The sequence below is a fragment of the Octopus sinensis genome, linkage group LG18 (genome assembly GCF_006345805.1).
Source record: "Octopus sinensis linkage group LG18, ASM634580v1, whole genome shotgun sequence".
In the NCBI taxonomy this organism is placed as follows: Eukaryota; Metazoa; Mollusca; class Cephalopoda; order Octopoda; family Octopodidae; genus Octopus; species Octopus sinensis.
Window position 1 is genome coordinate 20,203,047 of NC_043014.1, and position 12,500 is coordinate 20,215,546.

General features: G+C 35.5%; 1 protein-coding gene across 1 annotated transcript in view; it reads right to left on the bottom strand.

Moving 5' to 3' along the window:
- The window catches only part of LOC115221827 (pleckstrin homology domain-containing family G member 7-like), a 987,181-nt gene that overhangs the window by 970,898 nt on the left and 3,783 nt on the right, over positions 1-12,500 (bottom strand). The window lies entirely within an intron of this gene.

The following is a 12,500-nucleotide window of genomic DNA, read 5'->3' on the forward strand; positions in this document are numbered from 1 at the left end:
ACGGTGAACGAAGTATTGTATGTGTCTCTTTAACTCTGTAAGGTCGTACATGCGGGGTACATTTCTCATTACTCTTATTGAATTTGGCATTGTCCACAATAGCTGACTTCTGGTGGATCAGGTATTTGGAGGTCATAGTGTCAATGGAGGATTTGGATATCATTATTCACAGTTTCCAGCCAGAATTCTGTATCTAGTACTGGTAGTCTATGGTTAGGGTGTTTCGTTGGGTAGTCTATCGTGACCTTAACACTCCGGTGGATGGGGTTATCTATTTGCTGGATGCTCTCCATAGTACTAGATTTTATATCTATTTCAAGAGTACGGTGTTGATATCATCGACATAGCGAGAGTATATGTTCATGAGTGTGGAGTTCTGTGGTAAGCGTTCTTTAAGCATCCTGTCCCACCATGCCATGAAAAGGTTGGCTACATTACCGGCGATGCTAACCCCGATGCCCCTTCCCTCATCCTGGGTGTATATTTTGTTGTTAAACTTAAACATGTGTCCTTTTAGGGTAACTGTTATACTAGCTCCTAGTGCATGTGCGATAATTTTCTTTACTTGATATTCGTTTTCGGCGGTCCATATGTCTCTGGTCCATCCGCTCCATCTCTGTATAGGGTTCTTCCTAGGAATAGATGTAAGTGTAGGGGGTATACCTCTTAAACATCTACTGGGGCAGAAACCTCTAAGGTCATATTTGTCTAGATATTCATTGCTATATGTCAGTCCAAATAAGGGGCCCAGTTCCTCTGTGTTGACACTGCCGAACTCCACTTCACTATCGATGATCATCTCCGCGCACTTCACCGCAAAATCCACGTCGATGTATACGTATAGGGATACCACATCCATGCTGCCCACGATACATCCTGTTGCAGTCGTTGATCATCCTGAGGAGATTTTCTGTGCTGTCACAAGCATCTGGTGACATCTGATGACATCTGGGCAACATGCCCATCTCCAAATACCACAATAGATATATATGTGTATATATATATATATATATATATATATATATATATATATATTGTATTTATATAAATTTAGCATTCTCCAGACTTTCAACAGCGAATGGAGAAGGGCAACAGTAACCAGAACTAAAGCATTCCTTAGAAAAAAAACATTGTAGTCATTATTAGCCTTCGACACAGACTCTCAGATGCCTATACATTGATGTAATTTACTTACACATCCACTCAACCGAAATTGTGCGTGTGTCTGTGTTTGTATGTGTTTGTGTGTGTCTACATAATTGATTAAATATTACACTTTCTACATGGATCTAAACACAGACACTACCATTCATCCTTCTAAACAAAACCACAATAAACATAAGATCTTCGACCATCAGCCCACAGATATAAACAAAACATTACTGATAGCATCAGGGAAACTTCTCTGCACTGCAGCAAAATGTAACTATGTTGAAAAACAAACTAAATTACTTAGAACATCCTATACAAAACAATATTTACCATAGAAACAGGAATATAATAAGATATAACCCTTCTTGTAGCATTAACGTATCATACTATTTCCCGAATCCTCTAGTCTTCGCATTTTAGGTTTAACATTTTGTAAACAACTTACAAAGATTGAGTATATTAGCTCTATTGATAAATTAGCCACTGTGGTATTTGATTCCCGATAACAAGTTTGTGATTATCTTTCTTCTGAATGTATTATTTGTTTTTATATTATCTATCTTCCATACATTCTCTCCTGTACGGAATACTATAGTTATCTTTAGACTGATGCCTTCACTTGGATTCTGTGTATCTTTGGTTGAATTCAAAAGTATTATTGTTCTTGTTCTTGACAAGTGGTTTTCAACTCCTCCCTCATCTCCGAGACACTGCTTCTATGCCTATTCTATAGATACGTCTATGGTTACACATATATTTGTTCATATTTCGTCCCAGCAGATTCAAACGTGAATATCTTAATTGCTGTTCTATCCTGTCAATGTAGAACAAAAACGTCTTTCACCATGTACATGGTTTATTCGATTTATCTCCATGAATGTTATTATGCAAGACTGCATCCTCTTAACGTTACTTATTATGGGACTCGGCCTTCTTCTAATTTCCATAATTTCACTATACTGTCCTTTGCTGAAAGAAGTATTTCTATTCTAGTAGCTTCTTATCTCAAGCCTATGCCTTATGCAAGCCACTGTCATTTGCTTCATTTCGTTTCTCCAAATAAATATGGTCAAAATTCTTATAAATCTTGCCTTTATTGTTTCATGAACTTTTGGACAGTTTGTCATTAGATGTCTTTCTTTTTCTTTCGTGACTCCCAAAATGCAAAGTGGTTGCTTCAAGCCTATTTTACTTCTAATTACTTGCCGCTTTGTCAGGAATAATGATGATGATGATGATGATGATGATAATAATAATAACAACAACAACAACAGCAACAACAATAATAATAATGATAATAATGATAATAGAAAATTAACATGGGAAGGACACACTTCCTCACCCTACAAAATATTTCACGACAATTCTATAGAAAATAATTATAGTTGATTCGATATCATAAACTCACAGATTTCTAACTCGTAGCAAGCACATAAATATATCGCACAATCAAAACGACTTGAATGCAAATGGAAGAATACACTAAACTGCTCCTTTAATGAAAGTTTTCTATTGAAGACGCTGTCTTATAATGATGATATAATATCTAAACTTGAACTGAATTAGGATATAGAATACACTGTGTTAATAGAAAACTACATACTGAGCTTACGGGAATAAAAGTAATTTATCATCCTCCTCAGTGAAATATTGTACCCAAAAACCGAATAAACGATGTCCCAGTGACATAGTTTTAAAACTAAACGGATGCAATTGATACATAATTGTTACAATTGAAACGATGTTTCTGACAATGCGTTAAATAAGAGAGACAAGATGATTTCCCATTATTTTATTTTTTAGAGCTCTTAAACACACCTCTCTACTGTCTAAGACAGCAAGAAGAAAAGAAAGAGGAAAGAGATAAGACTAAATCTAGTCTGTTGAAAGAAATGTGGTTAGATGTCCTTTACAAATAAGCGCCCAAACCTGATGGAGTGCCTGAAATTCATAGCATTTTGAATGAAGTTTTACAACCTACTTAATATGATAATGAACCTACAATAAAACAAAACAAATAGTATGTCAACTGAAGATATTTAGGACAAATAATAAGAGCTCCTGTAAAATAAGATGGTCTATGAACTGTGCACAGTATGTTGAACTCTTCAATGTGTTGCTAAATACGAAAATACTCTTAAGCAAATCCAGGGAACCCGGTCGGTAAGTAATGCTGGGGGAAAGTGATCAAACTTATAGAATGATCTAATCTTATCTGGATGGCGCTATCTTAGCGTTGACAATGCTGTTTTATTTTATATTTCGTAAATTTTAAATGATTCAATACGTTGTTTTACGTTTTTGTCGCACCCATCTATTTATCAATTAAACTTGTACAAGCGTGAACATAAACACCCACGTTGTAACTCTTTAAAACAGATTTATTACGTACATGGTTCCTTGTGGCCAGTAGAAATGCTATAATTATAATTAGTAGCTGCATTCTTATCGTGCTGGGATTGTTTGTTTATATATCTGTTTGTTTCAGCTTGGTGTTCTATTCATGATTGGTTGCGATTGATGTTAAATCATAGTTCAAACCTAACTCAGCAGATCCTTGATGACCAAAAGCATACTAGCAATGAGCACTCCATCTTTCTCTCAGAAATTTCTTATCTAGGATTTCATCATCCAATGTGTCGCTTTGTTTTGAAAAAATGTTAAGGCGAAATTTAAGGAACACTTAATTAATATTTCTAGTAAATCGAGTGACCACATAAGGGCTCACTCGTTCATTCGTCCGTATTTTTGTTGTTCCACTTACTGTTTGAAATTATAGCTGTTGTTCATCGAGCAAGACCTTTAGCGAAAACTAGCCCAGTCATGACCATTCCGCCATTTTCTTTTGTAACATCAAAGACTACATAAGGCAGTGAGCCAGCAGAATTGTTAGCACCCCAGGCAAAATGCTTGGCGGCATTTCGTCCGACTATGCGTTCTGAGTTCAAATTCCGCCAAAGTCAGCTTTGCTTTTCCTTCTTTCAGGGTGGATAAAAAATGTACCAGTTAAGCACTGGGGTCGATGTAATCGACTTAACCCCTTCCCCGAATTTACTGGCTTTGTGCCAAATTTTGAAAGCAATATCTAGGACTACATTATCATATATGTCCCTCATCGTTTTATGGTGATGCTGTCGCAGGCGGTGGCGGTAGTAACTTTTGTAGTATAAGGGTAATATGAAGAAGATTCGATTTTATACGGAGGAAGTTGTACGGCACGTGGAAATAGCCGTATTACTCGTTGATCTAATATTTTCTACTACCGATATACATTTGTGGAGGGAAGGGCCCATTTGATTACATTAACCCTAATGCTCCATTAGTACCTATTTTATCAACCCTGAAATCATGAGAGGCAAAGTCGACACCGGCGGAATTTGAACTCAGAATGAAAAGACAGACGAAATGCTACTTAGCATTTTCTCCGACGCGGTAACGATTCCACTAACTCGCAACCCTACTTGTCGATCTAATTGTAGAACAACTCGTTACTAATAATAGTTGTTGTTGCTCTTTGTGGTTGTTGTTGTTACTAATGTTTTATTTGATTATTATTAATTATCATCATCATCATCATCATCATCATCATCATCATCATTGTCCCCCTCATCATCATCACCAAGGCGTTGTATTTGAGTAGTTTTAGTATTTAGATACTGCTATTTACGTTCACAGTTCAAATCCCGACAAGGCCAACATGACTTTCAACCTTTTCAGGATCGATAAAACAGGAAATACTGAATATCTATCGGATAATTCAAACGAGTGTACACCCAGTTCCCTATGTTAGAAACCATTGTTAATATGTTTCTAAGCAGTTTAGGTTGTTTTGCTGTCATGCACAGCCGAACCCAGCTCTGTGTATTTCAAGTCCATTCACTGTTTTCTACTTGTTTCATTTTATCGATGTCTTTTCTAAGTAATCTGCATGAAGCACCAAGTACTGCTCTTTTCTATGTTGTGTGTGTCAAACTTTTCTTTACACGACTCTCTGCTCATTTCTTAAAATGTTTACTTAATATTTTTTAACGTAGAAAGGCTTCCTTTTTTTATCCATACTATTTGGGGTTGTTTCTATTTCGAAATTTTCGTTTTTAGATAATTCCTCCGTTTCTTTGGGAAATATATTGCTACCTATTGGAACTGATACAGCGATTAATCGTCCTTACATTTCTGGTGGTGAAGCACCAGTATCGAGCGATATTCATTGACCTTACTTAGTGTGTCTGCGTGCATGTAGATTGACATATATTAACAGAGTAAGATCTATTTTATGATTTTTGCAGAAACTTCAGTTTAATTTGTAAAAAGTAATTAACAAACAAGCATACAAGACATGATAAAAGAAAAAAAGCAACAACATATTTTCTTTTTTTTTGCCAATGGAATCATAAATAATTTGCATAAGATTGAGCTAAGGCCTGTCTGAAGCAATATGGCTGGGAATGAATTAGCAGTTAAACTTTAGCCTAAACCTCGGAGCGAAAACTTCACATTAATCTAGAATAAAATATAAAATATCCAAAATTTGTGCCGTTTAAGTTTCTCGAACTCATCATTTTTTCCACTGCCACTTTTATTATATGCATTCTCTTCAAAACTAAGCACAGCTCTTCCAGCTTTGTCATGATCAATATTTTGTTTTTGTATTTTCTATTGTACTGATAATATAATCAATGTTTAACAGTACTATTTTCTGAATTTGATGTATATTATTTAGTCCTTGGATTTTAGTCAGGTATTCGCCTACTTTTAAGTACTCTCAAACCAGAGATTGCCTGCTTTTCTCTCTCCCACCTTTTTACATCTATCTCCAGATATTTATATTTGGATAATTTATCCATTTCTTTGAAGTTGTATTATCTTCTGTCTACTTCGATTGGAAAGCTTTGCGTTTCCTGGTCATCACTGACAACAATATCCGGCTTTTTGTTGTTTTGCCTTAATCTCTCTGTGCGCCTTGGTATACCCTATAAAACGGTCGCTTGGTCATTCCTTGACACATTTCAAATGTATGTTTATGGTACCGCTTTTTTTATCATTATTTCATAACACTAATTTAATTTCTAATGAACTAAATCCTCATCTCTGTCATGTCTGTGAATGTATCCCTTTTAGCCCAGACAGAGCAGCTTGAGGCAATGCGAATAATTACCGCTTCTCAGCCTCCAGATGTTCTGCAGTTATCTGATTACTATTATCATTGCTATTTGGGTTGATTTCTATGAATACTCTTTTAAAATTCTGAAGCATTTAGATACTGAAAACACAGTACAAAATATCTCCGTTCTTTTCTCTTAGCACTTCTGAACATCTGTAAGAATGGTTCTCTTTGAAATTAAAATAAACGCAATCCCGCGAGGAGTCTCTTGCCTTGAGGTAGTTGGAAGGAACAAAAAAAGAAAATCGGACAACAAAAGACAGCTTTAGACGTTTGAAAAAATAAATCTGACACGAAGTGGACAAAATGAATTATCTAAGAATTGAAACATTTAAAGATTGATTTGTTTCCATGTTTTGATATAATATATTGATAATTAGTAGAGGTGGCATCGACTATTTGTGTTATATAAACTGTATTCAGTTTATATAACGCAATATATACTCAGAACATAAAGAATATTCAAAATATACATTATATAAATTAACCATACAGACCGTATACATTTAGGAAACAAAACATATAATTAGCTTGTAGACCCAATATGTGCATGCGAGTGTGTGTGAGTAAGTGTGCGCAGGCGCGTGTAATTATATGCGTGGAAGTACAGAGAGAGAAACATAAAGCCAAACGTGTGCTTTCCACCTTTTGTCATCTCTTTTTGCGAAATACATTCGAAGCTTTATGACTTCCTAGCCTTGGATCTCTGAATCGAACTTAAATGTAATTATAGTTATTCGAATTAAAACCTCTTCATTGCATCAGATATGCATTTATATACATACATACATACATACATACATACATATATACATACATACATACATCATACATTCATACTTACATACATATAATACAAGGTAGAAGGAAAGAAGGAACAAGCTTTAATCCAAATCACTTCAAATGTTTCTGTGCATTAGCATCAGGTAATTGCTGAGTATTTCACGTATTATACATATGATCATATAAATATGATCCAGCAATAGCTGTTTACCTGCACGTCATCAGGTGAGTAGCTTTCAGAGTACAGCTAGATCGCCTATAGTTTCCCATACCGATATATATAATATATATATATATATATATATATAATAATATTAATAAATAAAACATATGCATATATATACATATATGTACGTACCTACCTCTACATGTATATATACACGCATATATGAGTACAGGACAGCAAAAAAACGTCGAACACAATGAGAAACGAAAGCATAGACACAAACCCAAGGAACTGGACATTAAACAACAAAAAAATAGAGTACAGGACAAATAACACGAGGAAAAAAACCCCTTCTTCAGTCGCCAAGGTTTCATCTACTCTACGTTTCGAAGGTGAAGGTGAGACGTATATTCGATAGAAACTTTCCTTCCTGCGAAAAGCAAATCAAATAAAATTTGAGATCATTTTGCAGAGGGGTAAAAATGGTAACAAAAACAGGACAGTAACGACAGTACAAAATATAAGCAGTAAAAGACAAGACAAGAAGGGCTGTTAACGCCGAACGAAAAAAAGGATTACGAACGCTATTTCTGTGGACGGCGAAGGGGGCAAAGAAAATTGCCGTCCACACCTTAAGAAGGTCAGGCGAGAAAGAAAGTGGCAAGGCTCTCGTCGCGGGTTAACGGCGGGAGGGAGGAGGATGAGTAAGAGAAAGGGAGAGAAGAAAGGGGAATGGTTGTGAGGAAACCAGAAAGAATGAAGAATGAGAGAGAGGGAGAGAGAGAGTGAAGAATGAAAGAGAGGGAGATACATATATATATATATATATATATATTATATATATATATATATACATAGACAGACAGACAGACAGATAGATAGATAGATAGATAGATAGATAGATAGATAGATAGATAGATAGATAGATAGATAGATAGAAATCTTGACGTTAATTATTTTTTTTAATAGAATTAGTAACATTCGCTCAAAAATGGCTGAAAGCATATACAGTGTAAATGTTTTCAGAGGTAACCTAATAAGTTATGAAGATACACAGATACATGATAAAAGAATTCAGCTAGAGGGCTTCTGCACAATCATGATATTCCTCATATTGCAAACTTGGTGGTTCGAAAGAAGGCATAATCATCTGTGATACAAGTTTTATATATATATATATATATATATTATATATATATATATATATATATATATATATATATATATATATATATATATTGTGTGTGTGTGTGTGTGGTGTGTGTGTATGTGTGTGTGTGTGTGTGTGTGTGTGTGTGTGTGTGTGTGTGTGTTAGGCTCCGTTGAAACTATAAGGTCTTACTCAGGCACTCCAACTATGAGTCTACTGCATCTCATAGAAGTAACAACTGTAAACTAATGATGTTCATAAGATAATCGTTTATTTATTTGTGATGTATTTTTCCTATGCATACTTGCGTGTAAGCATACATACATACATACTACATACATACATACATACATACATACATACATACATACATGCATACATGTGCGTGTGTGTGTGTGTGTGTGGTGTTGAGGCGCAATGGCCCATTGGTTAGGGCAGCGGACTCGCGGTTTCGATTCCCAGACCGGGCGTTGTGAGAGTTTATTGAGCAAAAACGCCTAAAAGCTCCACGATGCTCCGGCAGCGGTGGTGGCGATCCCTGCTGTACTCTTTCGCCACAACTTTCTCTCATTCTTCTGTTGGCCTGCTAGCTTAGCCAGCAAGATGGCGTCATTTGAAGGCTAAAACAATGTGACCGGCGATGTGTAGCCACATCTGATAGCCTGGTCGGTTCGCGGTGATCACGATGATATATATATATAATATATATATATTATATATATATATATATATTATATACGCACCCATAGAAACATACATATTGGCTTCAAATTTTGGCACAAGGCTAGAAATGTCGGGTGGTGGGCTAAGACGATTACACAGACCCTACTTAACAGGTGCTTCATTTATGGATCCCAAAAGGTTGAAAATCAAAGACGACTTTAGTGGCATTTGAACTTAGAAAGTAATGTCTGAAGAAATGCCGCTAACAATTTTGTCTGGCGTGCTTACAATTCTGCCAGCTCACCGCATTAGTATACATATTAATGTCTACAGTCTTGCATAAAACAACAAAGCATTTTCTGTTATATTTAAATACAGGGTTGCAATAATTTTCTTTACTTTTCTTCTTTCTATTTTTTCTTCTACGAGGAAACGACAGACGGTGGTTTCCATGTTTCATCTCATTTGCCTTCAACAAACTAAAAATTACTTTAGTTTTAAAATTTAAATTATTTTTGGAATCATATTGTGAGTGGATCATAGAGTTTGCAAATGGGGTGTGATTTAATAGTGTATACTTGCGGCATAAGAATAAAGCATCTTCATGAACAGATTCATTTCATGAGCAGAAATCAGATGTGAAATCCTATCAGACCCGCCAAACCACTCACATACACTAAATATGTCTGTTAAGGCAGATTTAAAAAGGTACGTGCGACTGGAAGAATTAAAAAATAATGAAAACATATAAGAAGTGAGAGAATCTAAAAGCCAGATAGAAGAATATTTTATTAGCCTTAGAGAGAGATGAAGAAATCTTTCTCTCACTCTTCTGTTGAGGTCTTAAATATGTTGACAATTTAATGGCACTGTAGACTCTATGAACATGAACTGGGCAAGAAATAGGCTGGTACAATACAACAAACTTCAACGTAGGCAGACAAGGAGGCAGATAGATTGATAGATAGACAAAAAGACAAACAGACAGACAGATAGATAGATAGATAGATACATAGATATATAGATTGATAGATAGATAGATAGATAGATAGATAGATAGATAGATGGATAGATAGATAGATAGTAAGAAAGAAAGAAAGAAAGAAAGAAAGATAGATAGATAGATAGATAGATAGATAGATAGATAGATAGATAGATAGATAGATAGATAGATAGATAGATAGATAGATAGATAGATAGATAGATAGATAGATAGATACTGTCACGTTTATTCACATACAGAGAAAATACTGTCTAAATTTATGGAAGTATATGAATATTTATTAATATCCGGGTTCAATATATGTCTATGTACATACATATAAGAATCTAACTCCCGAAATTTCTGGATTCTTTTTATTTTGTATATTTTTCATTTCGTGGTGTTCTCATCCATGTTTTTCCAAATAAACAAATACTTGACTTAATAGGATCCGCGGAAGCTATAAGGTGATGCACATGCACTCTGCTATAAGTGCATTGCATCATATATCAGAAACAGCGGTAAGCCCTGTAAGGCTCTCTCTCTATCTATATATATATATATACACACACATATAGGCGCAGGAGTGGCTGTGTGGTGTAAGAAGTTTGCTTCCCTACCACATAGTTCCGAGTTCAGACCCACTGTGTGGTATCTTGAGCAAGTGCCTTCTACTATAGCTTCAGTTCGACCAAAGCCTTGAGTGGACTTGGTAAACGAAAATTGAAAGAAGCCCCTCATATACATATATGTATTTGTGTGACTGTGTTTGTCCCGCTACCATTGGTGTGTTGATGGACCTGTAGTTTAGCGGCTCGACTAAAGAGACCGATAGAATAAGTACCAGGAAAAAAATAAGTCCTGGGGTCGATATATTCGACTATAGGTGGTGTTCCAGCATGGCCGCAGCCAATATGAATGAAACAACTAAAATAATAAAATAATATATGCACACACAAATATATCTATGTGCGCGTGTGTGTGTATACTCTCAGTTGGTTTGGTAGATGGAAACTGAAAGAAGCATATCGTGTGTGTGTGTGTGTGTGTGTGTGTGTGTGTGTGTGTGTGTGTGTGTGTGTGTGTGTGTGTGTGTCTGTGTGTTTGTCTGTCAGCCTGTTCCCTCTCTACCTGAAACTGGCTTGTCCCAGGTAGAGAGGGAACAGAACATACCAGAAACATACCAGTTCAGTAAAAAGGAGAGAGAATAAATATCAGAATTTAATGTATGTATGTATATATGAACATAGAAAATATATATAATTATATAATATCAATGTATGTGCCTGTATCTGTGTATATACGCACACACAAACACGCTTACAATTTTATGTATAAATATGTGAGTGTCTATATGTATGCATATGTATGTAGATGTATAAATGTTAACTTATAACGATTTATATATAATCGAAGTACGTATCCAACCGCAAGTGATGATATATTAAGCATCAAATAGTAATATCCCGCAATATCTACAAAGCCAATCCTTGAAACTAAACCTCTTGTTCCATTCAAGATATGCATGGATGGGACTTTTCAAAACAAAGTACAGAAATTGACCGCTCTTTGATTTGAATTATAACTTCAAGCACTTGTGTTTAGAGACATGCATAAAAGAGTACAAAGAATGATACAAAACCAATTCTTATTTTCTGACATCAAATATAACCAGCCTAAGTTAATAAAGCTAATGCCATCTATCCGATCAGAACAGTGTCTTCCTTCTTTTCCTTCACTGCCCTTTAAACGTTCGCCTTTTCTTTTCCATCTTCTCTATTTCTTCCACTCTTCTACTTCACCTTCTTTCCCTCTGCAACTCTATATTTATGATCACCCACGTAAGTTATCCATAAAGATATATCTTTGTATATTACGATAATACATTACACAACCAAAGCTACACTGTAACCACAAAGCCTTCCTCACAAGATGAACGAAAAAACAAATACTTGGAAACCAGTCTGAAAACAGTAACTGGGCGGAAGCTACCATTTTCTTTGAAAGGATAATACAAAGAAGAAGAAGAAGAAGAAGAAGAAGAAGAAGAAGAAGAAGAAGAAGAAGAAGAAGAAGAAGAAGAAGAAGAAGAAGAAGAAGAAGAAGAAGAAGAAGAAGAAGAAGAAGAAGAAGAAGAAATAGTATTGCTATGTGGGTCTGCTTATATATGCTTAAATCGCATACAGACAGCACTACAACATCACTCACACAAACACATACACGCTTATAAACACATTCACGCGCATTTTTTGCGTGATTGCGCAGGTGTAAGTAAATTTAATCCCGTTTTATCTAACACACTGAAAGACAGATGGGTACCACACAAAGTTTTCTACATAGACTGCTATACACACATTTAAAAAGCTCCTACAGGAAGTTCTAGGCAACGACAAGGCACATGGCGGTAAGTAAAAAGGAATGTAATATTATAGGTGTAAAGGCA